This window comes from Salvelinus alpinus, chromosome 17 (assembly GCF_045679555.1).
Source record: "Salvelinus alpinus chromosome 17, SLU_Salpinus.1, whole genome shotgun sequence".
NCBI lineage: Eukaryota > Metazoa > Chordata > Actinopteri > Salmoniformes > Salmonidae > Salvelinus > Salvelinus alpinus.
In genome coordinates this window covers 8,565,283-8,577,205 of record NC_092102.1, presented here as the reverse complement: position 1 = coordinate 8,577,205, position 11,923 = coordinate 8,565,283, and the positions used below count along the sequence as shown (strand labels likewise).

The 11,923-nt window shown below is 39.7% G+C and overlaps 1 pseudogene; it reads left to right on the top strand.

Annotated features, from left to right (window-relative positions):
• Positions 1-7,886: 7,886 nt before the first annotated feature.
• Positions 7,887-10,251, top strand: LOC139543215 (proenkephalin-B-like; annotated as a pseudogene).
• Positions 10,252-11,923: the final 1,672 nt, after the last annotated feature.

The window sequence follows — 11,923 nt, the reverse complement described above, 5'->3', positions numbered from 1 at the left end:
TTTCTTTCTCGCCATCCCATTGCCTTGCTATGTTGTTTGCCTTAGGTCTCTCTTGTCGTGATGTGCGCTTCCCGCAGGAGGTCTTTTGCCTTTTGGTAGGCGTCATTGTAAATGAGAATTAGTTCTTAACTGACTTGCCTAGTTAAATAAAGGGTAAATAAATAAATACAAATTGTGCTCATTGTAAACATGGTTTATCCAGTACAGCATGTACTTTCAAGTGTGCTCAAGCCTGGTACTGAGCGCACCTGTACAAGGCATGTGATTGGACTGGGAGGGGCGTGGCACCTAATCAATAATGAAATAAGAAAAACAAGTTCATTAATCAATTTCAGAGTTAAACCATTGAATAAACATCTTAATATATGCCTAATATATTATAACACTTATAACACATTTATAGGCTGTTATTTAAACATGTGGATCATGTTTCATGTCAGATGGCGTTACTCCTCCGTCTTGTAGGACATGGAACTCATATTCAAATTAAAATTGAGCATCCTCAATTTAAAAACAATAACAACATAATTCCTCATTTGTTATCACTGCGCTCTCGTGTTATTTTTCTTAAAAGAGACAGAATAGCTAGAAGGCTAAATTATTACAAATGTTGTGACAGTTATATAATAGTTTGCAATTGTGTGAAAATAAACACAACCCGGTGGCTATCTCCTGCACAAATTCTGTGCGAGGACGTGCAGTGATTTGATCAACTGTGTAGCTAACTAGCTTACTGACATAGCCAGGTGGCTATAGCTCTTCTTTCACTGACATAAAAATATTGCTTATTCTGTTTAAATTAACCTGAAGTTGTAGACATGCAGCCCCACAATTAAGAGGAACTGACTTATCTCAAATCAATCCGTTGATCAGATTGTTTCTCTGCAATCGTATCATTGGGTCAGCTGTGCACAGCAGCTGACTCGGGAGGCTACCACAGTGACTCGTGACAGAAGAACAGCTGCTTCATGAAAACTCATAATAATGTAAGCATTAGCACTATTAGCTACTGTAGCTTGCTAGCTAGCTTTTGCTGGAAGATTCAACATTGTGTGTGCAGCACTAAGTAGCTAGCTTGTTGGTTAGCAGCATCGTTTAAAGGGAAAATCCACCCAAAACCACTAATTCCGGTAATTTACAGTGTTAAATAGTAATTACTAATATGTGAGAACAATATTTTTTGTGAACAAATATTTCATTTTGGCATTATAATGTTGGAAGCAACATGGAAAATCGTTCTGGAAATTTTGCAGCTCAAGTAGACTACAAAATCCACAATACAATGCTCTCTCTATGGGCAGCTGCCTCTGATTGAGAACCACACCCGCCAAACAACAAAGAAATAAAACACATAGAACACAAAACATAGAATGCCCACCCAAACTCACGCCCTGACCAAACCAAAATAGAGACATAAAAAGGATCTCTAAGGTCAGGGCGTGACAGAACCACACAACTACTGACCAAAACTACAGACTAGGGATGGGCATTTGAAATGATTTAACTATTCGAATAATATAATTAAAGTCAAACTTTTTTACATTTTTCCACTACCACAAAAATGATTTTAAAGAGCTTTAGCAAGCCCCACAACCCCACAACTTTTGTAAAGTTATCATCTAGTTGGTAATAATTAACAATAATAATAATTAAGTTCAGCTATCCACATGCCATATAATTATTACTATTGCTATTATTGTTAAAATATCATAGTCCTGTTTTGTTGATGTTGTTATTGTAGTATCAACTGTAACCAAGTAACAGCTTCTAAACTTTTAACAGCATTCAAATGGACATTGAAAGTGTGACTTTAAAAAAGTGTCTAGAATGTGGTTATCAGGTTTGCCAATCAACAAACTGATGGATCTGGCAGGAGAATGTGTTCAGTCTGTGTCGTTGTACCCTCCTGGCATGCCATAGAGTGCATACCAAACACATAAACAAAGAGCTTACTGGGCATGTTGTCTGGCAGCTGGGCCATTGTCATCGCCTATTGGTCAGTGCAGGGTTTTCTGCAACTGCAATCAAAAGGGATATTCAGCGGGGCTTAGGAGAGGCCACTGTGGTCAGCAGGAATATAATTGGACGACCAATTATTTCTCATTGAAGATCTAAATAACTTTTCTGGCCTCTCTGGACTAAAACCCAATTAGTGTACAATATTACGTATTGGATCTTTAAAAGACAGAACTTGTACATTATCCTGCAGTTTACCTATACAATGGGCTGATGGTGAAGTAGACATATATTCATATGGTATTGGTATTCATATCGCAAAATATATAAATGAGCTCTCCAAAATGAATTTCAATAGAACATTAAAAAAAGACCAGATCCTGCAACCATGGAGAGGTAAATACCTGTCTATTTATGGAAAAATTACACTAATAACTAATAGTAATATCTGAGTTGACTCACTTACTTATGGAGCTGCCTACCCCTGATGACTAGTTTTTCAAATCATATGAGCAAAACATATTTCACTTTATCTGGGACGCTAAGCCAGACAAGAAAAAGCGTGCCTATCTATATAATGAATATGAACTGGGTGGGCTGAGATTACTAAATATTAAAGCACTAAGCCTCTCACGAAAAGCTGCACTTATGCGAAAGTTTTAATTAAACGGAAAATGGTTCTCAAGGAGATTACTAAGAAAAGCCCATCCGTTGTTGTCTTCATGCAGATTGCCACTTCTCATTTTTGGTTAATTGAAAATAAAACCTTGTTCAAAGTATCTCTCTTTCTCAAACAGGCAATACAGAGCTGGTTACAATTTAAATGTCATCCCCCAGAAAAGACAGAACAAATATTACAACCAATATTATGGTTGAATTCAAATGTAGTGGTTGATAAAATACCTGCATTTATGGGAAATATGTTTGAGAAGGGTATTACAAAAAAATTTATATTATACATTTGAATGGTAGTGTTATGTCTTACATGGAGCTGTCGGAAATGTATGAGGTCTGCTCAATCCAAGATTACAACCAATTGATTATAGCACTACCCCAAAAATGGAGGAGGCAAGTGGCAGTGGGAGGAGGCAGGGAACTGGTCTGTCTGCATAAATAGGAAAGTATACCAGTTTAATTTTAGGACCTGTACAGCTGTGCCATACAGATTGCAAAATAGCTGGAAGAGATTTTTTTGTATTTTCTTTTACCCCCTTTTCTCCCCAATTTTGGTGGTATCCAATCGCTAGTAATTACTATCTTGTTTCATCGCTACAACTCCCGTAGGGGCTCGGGAGAGACGAAGGTCGAAAGCCATGCGTCCTCCGAAGCACAACCCAACCAAGCCGCATTGCTTCTTAACACAGCGCGCCTCCAACCCGGAAGCCAGCCGCACCAATGTGTCGGAGGAAACACCGTGCACCTGGCCCCCTTGGTTAGCGCACACTGCGCCCGGCCCACCACAGGAGTCGCTGGAGCGCGATGAGACAAGGATATCCCTACCGGCCAAACCCTCCCTAACCCGGACGACGCTAGGCCAATTGTGCGTCGCCCCACGGACCTCCCGGTCGCGGCCGGCTGCGACAAAGCCTGGGCGCGAACCCAGAGACTCTGGTGGCACAGCTAGCGCTGTGATGCAGTGCCCTAGACCACTGCGCCACCCGGGAGGCCCCTGGAAGAGAGTTTTGATGTACCGATTCCATGGCATAGGGTGAGCTGATATATAAAATTATGCAAGATTCAACACTTTGTGCTTTTCAGCTCAAATTATTGGACAGAATTCTTGCCACCAACAGAATGTTGAATAGTTGGAGCATATACAGCCATCGCAGCTCTGCAGATTTTGTTGTGAGGATACAGAATCAATAGACCATTTGTTTTGGTATTGCCCTCAGGTAGGCTGCTTCTGGTCTTCAGGAATGGCTGAAAAAAGCATAACATTAATTTAAAATTAACCCATAAAATAGCATTGTTGGGAGATTTTGAGAGACCTTGTCAATCTATAATATATTAATACTTTTAGCAAAACAATTTTTCTACAACTCACAATCAGTGAATTAGATAGATTTCAATTGTATGTTAAACATCACAGCATAGTTGAAAGATATATGGTGCGTAGAAATCTGAAGAGGGTGACCAGCAGAGAGGGGTAAATTAAGGTAAAAAATTATCAAAAAAACAAAAAATGTAATCAAAAAAACAAATTATATATATATATTTTTAAGACTGTGCTTTGCAGATTTCATTGATATTTACATGTGTTCCCAATTACCTTGACCTTTAAATGGAGAAAATAATTTAAGGGAATTACCATGATTAGCTCTCAATAGAGACAGCCACTGGCTAGAATATGACTGTAGTCAAGTTGGCATACCAGATACATAAGATGCCTAAAAGTTTCAAATGTATTTTTAGCTTTGGGAAATATTGGAATATATCATTGCTCTCTCCTTTCAATATTCATTGTCATTCAAGTTCCCAGACAGCACTTATAGGTGGCAGTAAAGGTCTACATTACATCTGATGACCCCTATAGCTCAATGGATGAACCATCACTGTAAATGATTGAGATTAGATAATATTGGTTACCTATATTATGTTATGTTTAGTTATGTCCCTTTGAGGAATGTACAGTTGAAGTCGGAGCATACACTTAGGTTGGAGTCATTAAAACTCGTTTTTTCAACCACTCCACAAATTTCTTGTTAACAAACTATAGTTTTAGCAAGTCGGTTAGGATATCTACTTTGTGCATGACACAAGTCATTTTTCCAACAATTGTTTACAGACATATTATTTCACTTATAATTCACGGTATCACTATTCCAGTGGGTCAGAAGTTTATGGTCATTATGGCTAAACAGTTCTATTTTTGTTTCATCAGACCAGAGGACATTTGTAATGTACGATCTTTGTCCCCATGTGCAGTTACAAACCGTAGTCTGGCTTTTTCATGGCAGTTTTGGAGCAGTGCCTTCTTCCTTGCTGAGTGGCCTTTCTGAGTGGCCTTTCAGGTTATGTCGATATAGGACTCGTTTTACTATGGATATAGATACTTTTATACCTATTTCCTCCAGCATCTTCACAAGGTCCTTTGCTGTTGTTCTGGGATTGATTTAAACTTTTCGCACGAAAGTACGTTCATCTCTAGGAGACAGAATGCATCTCCTTCCTGAGCGGTATGACGGCTGCGTGGTCCCATGGTGTTTATACTTGCGTACTATTGTTTGTACAGATGAACGGGGTACCTTCAGGCGTTTGGAAATTGCTCCCAAGGATGAACCAGACTTGTGGAGGTCTACAATTTTTTCTCTGAGGTCTTGGCTGATTTATTTTGATTTTCCCATGCTGTCAAGCAAAGAGGCACTGAGTTTGACAGTAGGCCTTGAAATACAGCCACAGGTACACCACCAATTGACTCAAATGATGTCAATTAGCCTATCAGAAGCTGCTAAAGCCATGACATAATTTTCTGGAATTTTCCAAGCTGTTTAAAGGCACAGTCAACTTGTAAACTATGTAAACTTCTGACCCACTGGAATTGGGATACATTGAATTATAAGTGAAATAATCTGTCTGTTAACAATTATTGTAAAAATGACTTGTGTCATGCACAAAGTAGATGTCCTAACCGACTTGCCAAAACTATAGTTTGTTAACAAGAAATTTGTGGAGTGGTTGAAAACGAGTTTTAAGGACTCCAACCTAAGTGTATGTAAACTTCTGACTTCAACTGTAGCTAAGATGGGGAGAAGTCTGTCTATAATAAAGCAATGCTCTGCCTTCTTAACAACACTATCAACAAGACAGGTCCTACAGGCCCTAGTTTTGTCGCACCTTGACTACTGTTCAGTCGTGTGGTCAGGTGCCACAAAAAAGGACTTTGCAATTGGCTCAGAACAGGGCAGCACGGCTGGCCCTTGGATGTACACAGAAAGCTAATATTAATAATATGCATGTCAATCTCTCCTGGCTGAAAGTGGAGGAGAGATTGACTTCACCACTACTTTTATTTATGAGAGGTTTTGACATGTTGAATGCACCGAGCTGTCTGTCTAAACTACTGGCACACAGCTCCGACACCCATGCATACTCCACAAGACATGCCACAAGAGGTCTCTTCACAGTCCCCAAGTCCAGAACAGACTATGGGAGGCACACAGTACTACATAGAGCCATGACTACATGGAACTCTATTCCACATCAAGTAACTGACGCAAGCAGTAAAATTAGATTTAAAAAACACCTTATGGAACAGCGGGGACTGTGAAGCAACACAAACATTGGCACAGACACATGCATTCACAAACACACGCGCGTGTTAACATACGCACTATACATACACATGGATTTAGTACTGTAGATATGTGGTAGTGGTGGAGTAGGGGACTGAGGGCACACAGTGGGTTATGAAATCTGTGAATGTATCGTAATGTTTTAAAAATTGTATAAACTGCCTTAATTTTAGCCGCTATAAATGCTAGGTTACACAGTTCCCTCTGATAACAATCTCCAGTATCAACATTTCCAAGCAAACAAAAACAAGGAGAAGGGAGAAATTCTGAAGTAAAAGAACATTCTCTTTGCCAGAATTCAGCCAGCCTTCACAAGACCAGAACATGTGCAAATATGTCCCTGTTTGTGTTTTTTACAACTCCAGCAGAGGACTTACATGTCTGAGTGCATGATATTCAGTTTCACTGGCATATAGAATGTTCTATGGATGGTCTTTTAAACTGCAGTCATTTATGTCTGAGAGGATATGAACATGACTGGGCATTCTAACATATCTGTACTCATTCATCATCATCAATAGCGTTTCTCAGGTCTTCCTCACATTTTTGTTTGACATGTTTTGTGTCATCGGGAAAAGCCTCTATCACCACTTGATACAGTTTGGAAATCAACTTTAGGTTTGTCAGACTGCCTTAAAATAGTTTCAGTCTATGAAGCTTCTGGCTTGTCCAGTGTTTTCTACATAGAGATAATAAAGTGTTGTATCTGCAAAAGTTCACCTCGTCGTGGTCACAGACTGGTCTTCCCTGGTTGCCTGACCCTGACCTTTGTCACCATCTGATCTTGCTCAGATGAGGCATGACGAAGAATTGGTGTGCACTACCGTTGAAAAGTTTGGGGTCACTTAGAAATGTCCTTATTTTTGAAAGAAATGCAATTTTTTTGTCCATTTAAAATAACATCAAATTGATCAGAAATACATTGTAAATGTTGTAAATGACTACTGTAGTTGGAAACAGCTGATTCTTAATGGAATATCTACATAGGTGTACAGAGGCCCATTATCAGAAACCATCACTCCTGTGTTCCAATGGCACGTTGTGTTAGCTAATCCAAGTTTATAATTTTAAAAGGCTAATTGATCATTAGAAAATCCTTTTGTAATTATGTTAGCACAGCTGAAAACTGTAGTGCTGATTAAAGAAGCAATAAAACAGGCTTTTAGAATTGTTGAATATCTGGAGCATCAGCATTTGTGGGTTCGATTACAGACTCAAAATGGCCAGAAACAAAGAACTTTCTTCTGAAACTCGTCAGTCTATTCTTGTTCTGAGAAATGAAGATCTGGTACAACGCTGTGTACTACTCCCTTCACAGAACAGAACTGGCTCTAACCAGAATAGAAAGAGGAGTGGGAGGCCCCGGTGCACAACTGAGCAAGAGGACAAGTACATTAGAGTGTCTAGTTTGAGAAACAGACGCCTCACAAGTCCTCAACTGGCAGCTTCATTAAATAGTACCCGCAAAACACCAGTCTCAACTTCAACAGTGAAGAGGCGACTCCGGGACGCTGAACAGGCGTGTTCAGGGTGGTATGGCCACAAATATTTATTTTTACCCTGTTTTCTCCCTAAATTTGGTTCCTTGGCTCATCTTTGTAACACCTTAATGGGCCCGGGAGAGGCAATGGTTGAGTCATGTGTCCTCTGAAACATGACCCGCTTGGCCGCTTACTTCTTATCACGGATGTCAGCCGCACCAATGTGTCGGAGGAAACACTGTTCCGACTGACAACCGGCGTCAGCTTGCAGGCGCCTGGCTATGTCACAAGGAGTTGCTAGAGCACAATAAGCCAAGGAAAGCCCTACCGGCCAAACCCTCCCCTACCCCGCACAGCGTTGGGCCAATTTGATTGAACCCCAGGCTGTAGTGGCTCCTCTGTACTGTGTTGCAGTGCTTTTGATAGCATGATGTTGATTCAAAAATACCATTTTACTATCAACATTGATCAAATCTAAAATTCTACAATTTCAACCAACCAATTGAATATTTTTTACTTTTCTATGTGGAATTTACTTTTCTATGTGGAATTTTCAATGCAATTTAACCTATACCCAATGTAGTTCTGATGATTATGTTGTAATTAAATTGATGTAACAACCTATTAGTCAGGTGAAGTCAATGTATTTATTTATTTTTATTTCACCTTTATTTAACCAGGTAGGCCAGTTGAGATCCAGTTCTCATTTACAACTGCGACCTGGCCAAGATAAAGCAAACCAGTGCGACACATAAACAAATGTACAGTCAATAACACAATTGAAAAAATCTATGTACAGTGTGTGCAAATGTAGAAGAGTAGGGAGGTAGGCAATAAATAGGCCATAGAGGCGAAATAATTACAATTTAGCATTAACACTGGAGTGATAGATGTGCAGATGATAACGTGCAAGTAGAGATACTGGGGTGCAAAAGAGCAAGAGGGTAAGTAATAATATGGGGATGAGGTAGTTGGGTGTGCTATTTACAGATTGGCTGTGTACAGGTACAGTGATCAGTAAGTTGCTCTGACAGCTGATGCTTAAAGTTACAGAGGTAGAAATAAGACTCCAGCTTCAGTGATTTTTGCAATTCCTTCCAGTTATTGGCAGCAGAGAACTGGAAGGAAAGGCAGCCAAAGGAAGTGTTGGCTTTGGGGATGACCAGTGAAATATACCTGCTGGTGTGCGTGCTATGGGTGGGTGTTGCTATGGTGACTAGTGAGCTGAGATAAGGTGGGGCTTTACCTAGCAAATATTTATAGATGACCTGGAGCCAGTGGGTTTGGCGACGATTATGTAGTGAGGGCCAGCCAATGAGAGCACAGAGGTCGCAGTGGTGGGTAGTATATGGGGCTTTGGTGAGAAAAATGTACGTTTTACCCTAATTTCAATGTTTACAACGCAGGTGGAAATGAGATGAGAACAGTATTGGTTGATTACTTTTTTCATATCCAGTATTTTCCAAGTTGATTCCACATCACAATACATTGACAAATTACGTTCAAACAACATTATTTCAACCAGTGTGTGCCCAGTGGGAATAGTCTAAAGACAAACTTGCCATTTTCCCTATATGCTCGACAGAAGCCTGGGGAACAAATTAATATGATTTAAACTGAAATTAAATATGTTCTGTAATAAACAAAGCTATACAACTGAGTGTGTGTAAATATATGCAACGTTTTTTCTCCCTTCTCTTTTCTTGGCTTCTCATAATGTGATTAGTTAAGGTTAACTGGCTGATTTTTGCTCACTCATCTTTGCATTTCCCTTCCAGACTTGTGCCTTGGAATGTGAGGGAACTCTACTGACCACCACTGAGTTAAATACATGCGGGAAGACTCTACAGTCCCGTGCAGTGAACGTGGTCAAGCGTTACAGTGGATTCATTTAAAACAAATTGACAAAAACAAATGGTTGACCTCGCCGTGGCTCGAAAAGTGTGTTTATAAAGGAGCGTAAGGCGTTCCCTAAGAAATACAAGGATATGGAGAAAGACCTCTGAGTTTTTGGAGGAAGATGAGCGCAGAGATGTTGATTCTGAAAACGAGATGGGGGTGTACAATGATGATGACTCAGCAATAAACAAGGTCAAACATTACAGAGGGTTTTTATGCACATTTGGTCCAAAGACAAAAAGACGTGAGCAAGGTAGTCGATTGGAGTTACAAAAGCGATATGGAGGTTTCATGCGAAGGAATCGGCCGAAGTTGAAGAACTTGAAGTGGGATAATCGGAGAGATAGGGTGGCTTTTTACGTCGTCATTACAAATGATCCGTTCGTTCAGATGAGGAGCCTAGTTCATATGACGACTTTGGTCTATAGAAAAAACAAACTTCCGCAGATTCACTTGAATTCTCACTATTATCCGTATGTGTGCTGCCTAATAGCCTACTGCTTACCTGGTAGCACGTTGTTGCGGCAGGTTCTATATCTGTAAAGGGCAATACCTGCTTGTGTCAGTCATGTTTAAATGCATTCTGTGTGAAGGACTTACCTGTGACAAACCAATTATTTTGTGTGTTATTAAAATATTATTTATTACAATATGCTTGTTTGACAAAAATATTAATTCATTGTTACATTAAAGTCGCAAGTTAAACATTTGTGTCACTTGCATGGAAACATGTCTAGGTGAATGGATTATCAAACTCTAAATTGAGTCATTGAGCCCCAGCACACATTAATCCAGTCACTCACCCACACACACATTGATTTATGTAAGTAGGCTATCTTCAGTGGCCATTTCAGCATGTAAATCTAGGTGGGGCAAACTCAAAAATGTTATTTTATGCATGCCAGCAAAGCCACTACACAACACAATACATTAATTGCACTATTAACGTTGACAAACGATGCCCACAAACTGTTAGGGCCTACATACAGCTGTCCCAACAGCAGAGCTTTCTTTTCAGCACCATGGAGTGAATCCTTACCACTGCTCCACCTGGCTATCAGCGTAGTCTTGTCTGGCAACGAAAAAGTTCATTCAGCCTCATTTACTACCTTTAAAAAAAAAACATAGCTGATATGGCTGACTTGCTTGAACAAATGTGGTTTCTACTGACGATTGAGATGTACAAATTATGGCATAAGGGAATGATGAGCGGATAAGAGGCAATCCGTAATTTGACTTAACTCACTAATTAAAGACATTAATAAGTGAGCTAAGACGGACGTAGTCAATAAAACTATTTGTTCAGAACTTTTGAAATGTACAGGTACAGAATTCTGAACATGGGCCGTTCTTACAGTATTCTCCCTGTACACCAAGTCAGAAATGTAGGATAAATAAAGGGGGCAAATAAGCAGACAATGAAAATTCTTACAATATTCAATGATGACATTTCTTTAAAACAGGCTATAGGCTACATGTGCACCACCAAGTCAGAACAGTAGGCTAAGTTATGAGGGGGAAAGGGACCGAATTATTAGGGTGAGGCACATAGGCTACTAACAGCTTACTACACAACATACACTTAGCATTACTTTCTTAGCTACAGTATACATACAGTGCATTTGGAAAGTGTTCAGACCCCTTGACTTTTTCTACATTTTGTTAGACTTATTCTAAAATTGATAAAATATATTTTTTACTGAAATACCTTACATAAGTATTCAGAGCCTTTGCTTTGAGAATCGAAATTGAGCTCAGGTGCATCCTGTTTTCATTGATCATCCTTGAGATATTTCTACAACTTGATTGGAGTCCACTTGTGGTAAATTCAATTGATTGGATATGATTTGGAAAGGCACACACCTGTCTATATAAGATCTCACAGTTGACATTGCACGTCAGAGCAAAAACCAAGCCATGAGGTCGAAGGAATTGTCCGCAGAGCTCCGAGACAGGATTGTGTCGAGGTTCCAAAACATTTCTGCAGCATTGAAGGTCCCCCAAAACACAATGGCTTCCATCATTCTTAAATGGAAGAATTTTGGAACCACCAAGACTCTTCCTAGAGCTGGCCGCCCGGCCAAACTGAGAAATCGGGGGAGAAGGGCCTTGGTCGGGGAGGTGACCAAGAATCCGATGGTTACTCTGACATCGCTTCAGAGTTCCTCTGTGGAGATGGGTGAACCTTCCAGAAGGAAAACCATCTCTGCAGCACATTAATACATTTGCAAAATTTTCACGATTTTTGACTTAATAAGTCTATTAAAAATTTCTAATAGAGTTACATTAGAAGTG